We start from the raw sequence: 9407 nt of genomic DNA, 5'->3' as shown, positions 1-9407 counted from the left end.
GGATTGCACAGACGCAGGCAGAGCCCAGAGGTGTTCCACAGAGCCTGTGGGATGTTAGCGCTTCCTGAATAATGAAGCAGACAAGGTAGGCAGAGCGGAAGTATTGAGAAAGCCAGGGAAAGCAGCTTTCTGAGTGTCCTGTGCTGTATGATGATGCCACTGTACCCAAGAGACAGCCGAGGAGTGACACCCAGGAGAGGACAGAAGGAAACGGGGTGACAATGACCTCTTTGCTGGGGAGGATGGAGGTAGAAGCAAGGAGAGCAAAGAAGGTTTTTACTAAACTGGGAGTGGGGAGTGGAGGGGGAATGTCTTTACTGTTTTGAAAACAAAATGCTTGCGGCTTTCTGTGGATAATCCAAGCAATTAATAAGGGGGGTAATGTCAGCACAATTCCAGAAAAGTCACAATGGATCGATACTGGAATAGATAGATGGAGAGACACTTTGATGAAAATTAGATCATGTTATAATGTTGTGTATTAAAAGTGCCATAGGTTGAATTTTAGGGAACTAAGGAATTTTAGGTAAGTTGTTTATGTTTGTTTGTTTGCTTGCTTGCTTCTTCACTGTGAGAATGTTGGGGACCAAAAATTCACAATGGCTAAGTTTGCATATTTCCCTAGGGGATAAGGGAGGTTTGGGATAATTGCTGCCAATCATCTGAGATTTCCCATGGACTCTTCTTAACATAAGATCATCTACACCTCTTGAGTCTGAGTCTTCTGATGAATTTTATCCTTTGCTAGCCCTGCCTGTCACCGCATACACCTAATAAACAGTGGCTGCTTTGGGAGTGGAGGAGTCTGATCCAGAGACATTGACTTCCCAGCAGTTGATGTAACACTATACTTGTCTCTGTTTTTTATTTTTCTCACCATATTCTTAAGACAGACAATTGAGACTCTTGACCGGACTCCTGGTATGAGAAAACAAGTTGATTTATGAAGGACTTTTGGAAAATGAAGAAAAATAGATGATGAGCATTAACACAAGGGCCCCGCATCGTGTCTCTCACTTCAGCTTCTCACGGTTCCTGTTAATTTGCTGCTTTGACTCTGCCCAGTATAACCATTAGGAGCTGCAGACATGAACTAGTAAGAAAACAGATGGCAAGTGAGTGCATCTGCCCTTCCTCCTGCCCAACTTCTACCTACTCACCTGGTGTTGGTAGCTCTGCCATTTTTTGTCAGTATTAAAACTGTGTAATATCTATGATTGGTTGTGAAGCAATAACTCCCACACTGCTCAGTCCTGACTCTGCATCCATATGCAGGCTGCTTGCCGAGAGCTGCTATTCCTTTTGTTAGGTGATTGCCTGGGGTCAGTGTTTGGTTCGCTGGGTTTTTCAGGCTTAGCTTATGGATGTGGAAGCCTCTACTAATGTAACTCACTAGGCTGCCAGATTCATAAAGAAACCTTATGGTCATCTCCACAGATACAGAAAAGTACTCGGGTAAACGTAACGTTTATATATCTGACCACATAACAGCTCAGCAAAGTAACAAGGAAAGGGAACGTTCCGAGCTTGTTTAAAAAAAAACACCAATACATCAGTTAGAAGTCATCTTGTTTGTGTAGTAAAACTTGAGAAGCTCTTACTTTAAAATGAAAAACAAGAAAAAGCCATCTGTTATCATTGCTTCTAACTTGTATCACATTTGAACCATAGGGAGTATAAGACAAAGAAAAAATATCCCCTTTCCCTGGGGAAAAAAAAGAAAAACAGAACCCAAACTGAATAAAATATAAAGAGGAAAGGATGGGAAAGAAACTTCATTTTTATTTCCAGCAACGATAAATTCAAAAATGTAATTACAAAAATTTCTCCAGGAATACAACAAACTTACAAGAATCTGGGAATAAATAGAATGAGAGTCTGTGTTTTATTGAGAAAACTATAACAGAATTTTTAAGAAACTGAATAAGGGGAGACATGTTCTGGGTTTACAGGAAGAGCCAACTTTAAACAGATATCAAGCCTCTCTAAATTAAATTGTGAAGTTCGTGATACCCCAGTCAGAATTCCGAAGCACAGTCAGTGAAACTGTAGTTTTTAATCAGCAAATCCACAGAAGAGCTAAGAACAGCGGGCAGCACCCTCGGTGCTGTGGGGATGGATGGTGATTGGAATGTGGCCACCTCCATGCAGAGACAAGCAAACACACCTAGAACAGAGAGCTGAGGCCCTGTAAGCTGTCCCGTGCGGGTTTACACCACGAGAGCTCTGTGTCTGCGGAGTGGCAGAAAGGCTAGTGTGTGCTCCAGAAAGCTGCACGGTCCTGCATGCAAGATCGGATTAAATATTTCTGACAATTTCCCCATGCTAAATTCCAGGTAGATCTGAGAAGTAAGTGTGAAAGGTAACACTCGAAAGTCTGCACGATTAAAACAGGGCAAAGGCTGCAGAAATGGCAAACATGCTGTCCACTGTGGGATGGAGAGGAGGGAGTGTGAGTGGGAAGAGTTCTCTGAGGACTGTTTGTCTCTTCCATGATGCTGATGCAGGGCGACTCTGCGCTCCTGGGTCTCCCTTGGTGCACCCCACAGACAGTGTCCCTCAGGAGGACGTGCGTTGGAGCGCTTGTGTCAGAAAGAGTATTTGAAGCAGTTGCCACGTCCATCCTTGGGCCAGTGGATAAATTGCACCACGTTCATGCAACGCGATACCACACAACAATTACTATGAAAAATGTGGTGCTAATTTTGCCTGTCTGGAGTGGAACGGGACAGGAGCCAAAACTTCCAACTCTCTGAGCAACATTCCGTCTTTTCGAGGACTGGTATCTGAAACACAAATAGAAAACACAGTCGAGTAACATAAATTACAAGACTGACAACTGGCACCGTGATTCTTCGGGAGAGATTTGTCTCTGCTGAGGAGAAGTGGGTTTAATAAACTCCTTTAGCTCCAGGAGGCAGAACTCAGACAGTGCATTTGGAGAAAATGCAGGGCACCACACACTGTTAATCTATGATTAACTTAGCAGTGTGAAATCAGAGGTCGTGCTTACTTAAAAGTTGGATATTATACCATAATCTCAGCGGTTTGGAAGGCTGAGGCAGGAGGACAGTAAGTGTGAGCCCTTCCTGCGTAACTGAGTGACTTTGGGAGAAACTGTTTAAAAAGTTAAAAAATTCAAAAAGAACTGAAAATGTAGCTCAATGCAAAGGCCTGGGCCACTGCCTGGAACCACCATCACCACAAAGAATTAAATATCCTAGTGCAAAGTCTTGATGGTTTCACACTTCATAATTACCATACATCAGGTTTGTAACTAAGAAGCCATATTTATCAAGAAGTTCCAACTATACTAAAATCAAGAAATGTAGATCACAGTAATGAAACACCACTGTAGACAAACCATATAATCTTATTTTCTTTTTTTGGTACTGGGGATCAAACTTATGACCTTGTGCTTGTCACATGAGCACTTGAGCCACTGAGCTAAATCCCCAGCCCATCGTTGTAGACAAATCAAATTGTCAAGGATTGAATGAAAATGCCGAGACCCCCTATTGGAGGTATTTGGGGAAATGGACAGACTACTGCTAGCAGACTGCAAACCAGTACAGATTCTAGGGAGGGCAGCTGAGCCCTGGAAAACAGTCAGATGCTTAAAACCTAAACTGTACTTTATGCAAATTATGCTCAGCAAAGGTCCAGAAGAGCAAACATATTTACATGTGGGGAAGCATGTTGCCTTTTAAATTAGAAAAGTAAAATAAAGATGATCTCTGTATATGTACGACAGAACTGTATTCAAATAATCTGTACCCCATGATGAAGTAGTCATCAAATGTTAAAACTGATTTTCAATTTAGGGGAAAATGTTTAGGATATACCGTTCAGCTTTAAAGGTTAATTTCAAAACAGTATTACAGTTCAACTCCTTCACTTATATTAGCATCCAGACACACACAAATAGAAGGTGAAGAGAAAGGTTATAAATGGACAAAAAATTAAAATGAACTAATTAAAATGTCTAGATATTTAAAATAGTTCCTTTATTTTCCCTCTTTTGCACAATGTATATACATATGCTTTTAAAAATTGCTATCACCATAATATATATGCAATATATAATAGAATAATATACATATAACATATAATACATATAATATATAAAACATCTATTTAATAATATCATTAAAATATAATCATGGCAATTTAAAAATCAAAGCAAAATTTACAAGAAAAGGGAAAGATAGCTTTGCAGACTTCTCACCAAATTTGGGAGTCCTGTCCAGTTTGGGGGGGCCAAATCACGTGGACTGAGGGCTGCAGAATAATTCCTTCTGGTCCAGTCTCTTTCTAAATCCTCTGATGCCAGATGGTGGGTGTAATTTAGACTTCACCCCCTCTGAATCTATCCTTTATACTGTCGTACAGTTCCGTAAGACAGAGGAAAAGAAAATATTATTGCAGGGGATCGAGATCAAGGAAATCAGAAACATTATTACCAACTTTCTCATCTCCATGAACACATACATCCCATAAATAACTGCAAACCCATTATGTGATGTTCAATCGTCACAAGGCTAAGAAGTAAAATCACAGCAGGGCCTGAACTACACATGAACCGGAGGGGAGGAATCCCAGTCCTGTTGGGAAAATAAAGGTACTAATTTGATAAGGAGATTAAGGGAGTGGGCGAAGGAAAGGGAGGTTTCCTTGTTAAAAATTTACCACTGTTAATAGAATCCATTCATCACGCCCATCTGTTACCTCTGGCTGTGAAAACAGCCAACTAAGGAAGAAAGTTATAAAGGTCTTGCACCTCTGAAATGTTCTTACACTTTTTTAAGGAATATGAATTTTTGCATTTGCACTTAAGAGACAGCAAAGGTTTACTACAGTACAAGGTTCAGAGTGAAACACTGACGCAAGTGTTGTGACCAATAGCTGAGGTTGGCCCGCACCAAGCGCTTTTGGACATGAAGCAATTACAATGCAAGAGCAGAAGCTGGTGCTTCCCTGAGGCCTGTGCTGTCCCTGCCCAGGTAGCAAGCTGACGGCACACCCGCAGTGACGTAAGTTCCGTGACCTGCTGGGCATCCGTGCAGTGACCTGCAGTGAAGCTTCCTCAGCCACTCTGAGATTCTTCCAGTCCTGATCATTTCACAAGCTATGTCTATTTCTTCATGAAGTTCAGTGGAGGAAGGATTAATTTATTTGTAGCTATAAATATGTGTTGGGAGCCGCAGCCCCGAGCCCGGTCGCCTCACTTGGCGGACGTGAGGCCTGTAGTAAAGAGCAAAGCCTGAGGTAGATTGCCCCTCCCATCGAGCACGTTAGTTTCCTGCTTACCGCGTAAGCAACCCGCTCAACAATATAGTCTGCCTGGCAACTGATGATGTTAGCCAATCAGCTTGCCTTGCTTACTTTAACATGATTGGACACTGTACCCGTATATATACCGGTGCCACCCCTGGGCGGAAGAAGAAGCCAGGTAGAAGCCCGGAAGTAGAAGCCCAGAAGGAGCCGCGGAGAGCGGACCGGTAGAGGCTTCGGAGCGAAGCCCGGAAGGAGCCGCGGGGAGCGGACCAGAGGAGGCTTCGGCTGGGAGCGATCCCAGGGCAGGCTGTACGGAGAAGGAAAATAAAAAGAAAAGGTTGTCCACTACCAGACTTTGTCGTGTGTCCTTCCTGCCGGCCGGGAGCGGACATCGACAAATATGCATTGTAAAAGTTGCAGGTAAGGAAATTTTAAGTTTTAAAAACGCTGTTTTCAGGAGCACATTTGAGCACCTGCTCTCCACTGACCTCTGCTCCAGGACCTGCAGTTGAGACACAGTTAATATTGAGTCTCTGTCCAGATGACCTGCAAAGGCCAGGTCCAGTACGGCCAGGGTTGCGAGCAGGAATGTGCAGACTCTTGCAGCAGGGTAGCTCTACTCTCGGTGCTAGGGGCACGCCATTCTCACTGTCCTGAGCTCGTGTCAGGACCACACCTCTCTGCTGGACCCAAGTGAGGCATGCATGTGTGACTTGCTTTGCCATGGTGACCAAGGTGCATCCTCCTGCTGTCCCACGGCTGGCCACGCAGGGTATGTACAGAGCGAAAAACTAGCTTTAGCTGGTGTACCACTGAGATTCACAAGTTGATTGTGGCTGTGGCCCACTCCAGCCCTGCTGATTAATACAGGGAGAGACTAGTGGGGTGGGATTTGGAGGGGTTAACCCAAGATAGACGGACAGGGATGGCAGAAGCAGTACGAACAGAGTCCCCAAGTGCAAAGCCATTTTCCTTTGACATGACTGGTCCTCCCTGGGTCTGCCTGCTCATGACTGTGTCCTTTCTTCCCAGGCCCCTGGTCAAGTGAGTTATACTCACTCCCTAGGAAATGGATAACCTGTGCCCTAAAAGACAGAGGTAAGCCCTTGGTATTCTCATGCTATCTGAAACCAGAAACTCAGTGTCCACCATCATAGCATAAATACATAAATGTCAGTGAGCATACACACACATGCATGTACACACCAAGGAATACTATACAGCAATGAAAAGAAGTAATCAGGTACAGGCACCAATACTGATGAATAACGCAAGTATCATGTTGACAAGAGGGAACAGATAGAGTAAAATGAATACTCTAGACTGCGTTTACATGAGGTTCAAACTAGATAAAACAATAAAAAAAACATCACATGAAAAGCACAACAGGAGTGAACCCTGAGGCACACAATGGGCTCAGTGACCACAGCAGGTCACAGTAGGTCACTGAGATGTTGGAACTGTGGGACCCCAGGCATATGTGGGGTGGGAAACTCTGCACCTTCTGCCCAACATTGCCTTGAATCAAACTGTCTAAAACGTAAAGTCTATTTAAAAATAAAAAGTGAAAGTTTTCAGTGGGGTTTTCTGCTCTGAAATGAGGTCTGGGTGTCCACAGCCACACCCCACCTGCCAGCCACTCAGCCCCTGCAGGAACAGTAGCACTTCGCTTGGCCCACAGAGGGCACCAGTTTCCTCCGCCCTCTCCCAGCCTGCTTTTCACACTTGGGTCTCAAGATTTCCCTTCTTGGCGTGGGCACTGGGGGAAGTCATCCCTGACGCCCTTGGGAGCCCTCGAAGAAGACTGCACTTTGTTCCCCTGCGTGGGTCCTGAAGAGTCTTGAGAGCTCCGTGTGGAGTCATCAAATTCTTGCTTTCTCTATTAGTGAATCATCAACCGTGCAACCAGCCCTCCCAACCCCTTGCTCAGGTTCTGGAAGACATTCCACACGGCCTTTGTGACTGCAGAGTCAACTCCTTACTCTGTCCCAGGAGCAGTTCTTTGCATGTTATTTCCTTCTACTGTTGATCCATATGCGTAATTTTCACAAGCCTGCAATTAGCATATTCATCAGTTATGCTAAAGAGCTTTTTTGAAGCACCGCCTCCCCTGGGCATGCACGGCGTATCATCTAATTTCTTCCCATCATTGGTGAGAAGCCTGCTGAGGTCAGCTCCTCCAAACCACAAGACAAGCTGCAACAGAGGGGCGGGGTGCCTGAAGGGACCCTGGCTTGATCCCCAGGGCCCTTGGCCTGCTGAGCACAGCATGGAGCCCTTCTCTCCTGTCAGTGGACTTGCAAGGGGTTGAGATCTTTCCCAGCTACTGTGGTACAGATTGCTTTTAGAGGCCCAGAGTACAGTGTCTGGAAACCTATTCATTTCACTTAAACAAAGCAACAACAGCCATTGTATTTTTTTTTTTTTTAGTTGAACAAGTGACAAATCATAAACTGTATGCATCTTCTCTACACCAACACTAGTCTTTCCAGAGTTCTTCGGAGACTGAATCTGAAACCAGTCTTCCTAGAAAAGAAGTATGGAAGACAAGTGTCACCCAAGTACCGGTAGAGTTGGAACCTGGGAACTTGGAGAGTTTCTGCTAAATGTAAGCAGGTCCCGATTTTAGGTCACCATCCCTGGAGGGTTCCTCTCTGGTGCCTCAGTTTCCCTCTGCACTCTCTCCTCCCTTGTCATCTCCCCTTTTTACCCCCTTTCTCCAACCCTACTCTCAGGAGGACCAGATACTGGAGCCCAATGCCAGAGGCTCAAGCTAAAGCTCTGTCATCTCTCATAGTGACTCTGGACGCTTGGAAACCCAAGAAGCCACTCTGAGCTCCTGGTGAGGCATGTGTGGGCTCCCCAGTAAAGTTGGGAACAAAAGAACAAAATCTTGGACAACACTGGGGACATTAGAGCCAGAGCTGCCTCCAACTGGGGCATGTCCAGGGGCAAATCCCCTTGGCTGTCTACAGGAGGTTGGCAGTAGCTGAGAACTCTTTGTTCAGAATTTCAGAACTGTGTGTTTTTGCTCCCCAGCACGCTGGCTTCATACGCATTATCATTTTTCTCCATTCACATCATCATCTTAGCAGAGCGATCTTCCGTTGCGCTCTAAAATACACTTGTCTCTGTTCCCAGAAGGAAGAGCGTGGTAAACAGAAATCAGATCTCTGTCCTGTGCAGAAGGCATGCCATAATCTTAGGTCCAGTTCCGGTCACCCTCCGTGTCCACGCGACACAATGGTGATGGGGAGAATGCAAGTTCGAGCTGGGGCTGAGCACTTGACACCAGACACGCAATTTAATGGGTATTTTCCCAGGCCACTGGGGCTGTTTGATCAGCCCCTCTGACTGGTCGCTTTAGTGTTGTGCAGACAGTCTTAAAAATCAGATTCAGTTTGTGTAATCGACCAGATGACCACCATTTCACCTCCCCTCCCCACAGTGCCCTTTCTTCTACCCATTCTTCACGCCATTCAAAGTGGGCAGGGTCAGGGGCAGGACACAAGCGCCGGCCTCAGGGGCCCTTGGGCCAGTACCAGCTGGGAGATCCATCAGCACCGTGACCGGGGCAAGCTGCGGCCCTGGGAGAACCGGGGCAGTGTCTGCCTGACACCGCACAGACTCCAAGATGTAATTCCTAAGTGTCTTCCCACCCTTCCACCTCATACTGCTTAGAAGCCTTTTAGATAAGGGACCAAGCTTTGCTCACTTTATCCCTGGGAATAAAATAGTTATGCTGTAAATATTTGTGAATTAAACAATTGGCTCAGTAAATTTGTTTGGTGGACAAGAAGACAAGCACCCCAGTTCCACGCCCCTCAGTGTGAAGAGGCATGTGTGTGTTTTCTCTTTTGCTCATTTTTCCAGCTCCTCCTCCCCTAGCCGTGTGATAAGCCACCAGGGCAGCACTCAGCACCCAGTAGGTACTGCTAATGTTGCTCAGATCAATTAACTGGCAAGAATCCATTTTCAGATCAGGTGCTGCACCCAGACACACTTTAGTGTTGGTCTGATGCTCTGCACTCATCTTTGATATATGAGTTTTTGGAGGTGGCACACACCTATAATCCCAGCACTCAGGAGGCTGAGGCAGGAAGATCAATGTGAGTTCTCACGGCCAGCCT

General features: G+C 45.3%; 2 long non-coding RNA genes across 2 annotated transcripts; one reads left to right on the top strand and one right to left on the bottom strand.

Annotated features, from left to right (window-relative positions):
• Positions 1-1863: 1863 nt before the first annotated feature.
• LOC134473129 (uncharacterized) lies at positions 1864-4603 on the bottom strand. Its single transcript, XR_010043230.1, has 2 exons — positions 4229-4603; positions 1864-2786 (listed from the first exon to the last, which is right to left on the bottom strand). It is a non-coding gene; the product is annotated as an uncharacterized LOC134473129 (long non-coding RNA).
• Positions 4604-4960: 357 nt separating this feature from the next.
• On the top strand, positions 4961-9162 carry LOC106028648 (uncharacterized). The gene is made up of 4 exons (XR_010043229.1): positions 4961-5697; positions 6310-6375; positions 7708-7885; positions 8013-9162. It is a non-coding gene; the product is annotated as an uncharacterized LOC106028648 (long non-coding RNA).
• Positions 9163-9407: the final 245 nt, after the last annotated feature.

The sequence above is a fragment of the Cavia porcellus genome, unplaced genomic scaffold (genome assembly GCF_034190915.1).
Source record: "Cavia porcellus strain 051 isolate PalLab524CR breed Dunkin Hartley unplaced genomic scaffold, mCavPor4.1 scaffold_26, whole genome shotgun sequence".
Lineage (NCBI taxonomy): Eukaryota > Metazoa > Chordata > Mammalia > Rodentia > Caviidae > Cavia > Cavia porcellus.
The sequence above is the reverse complement of the archived record's forward strand: the minus strand, read 5'-3'. Positions and strand labels throughout refer to the sequence as shown.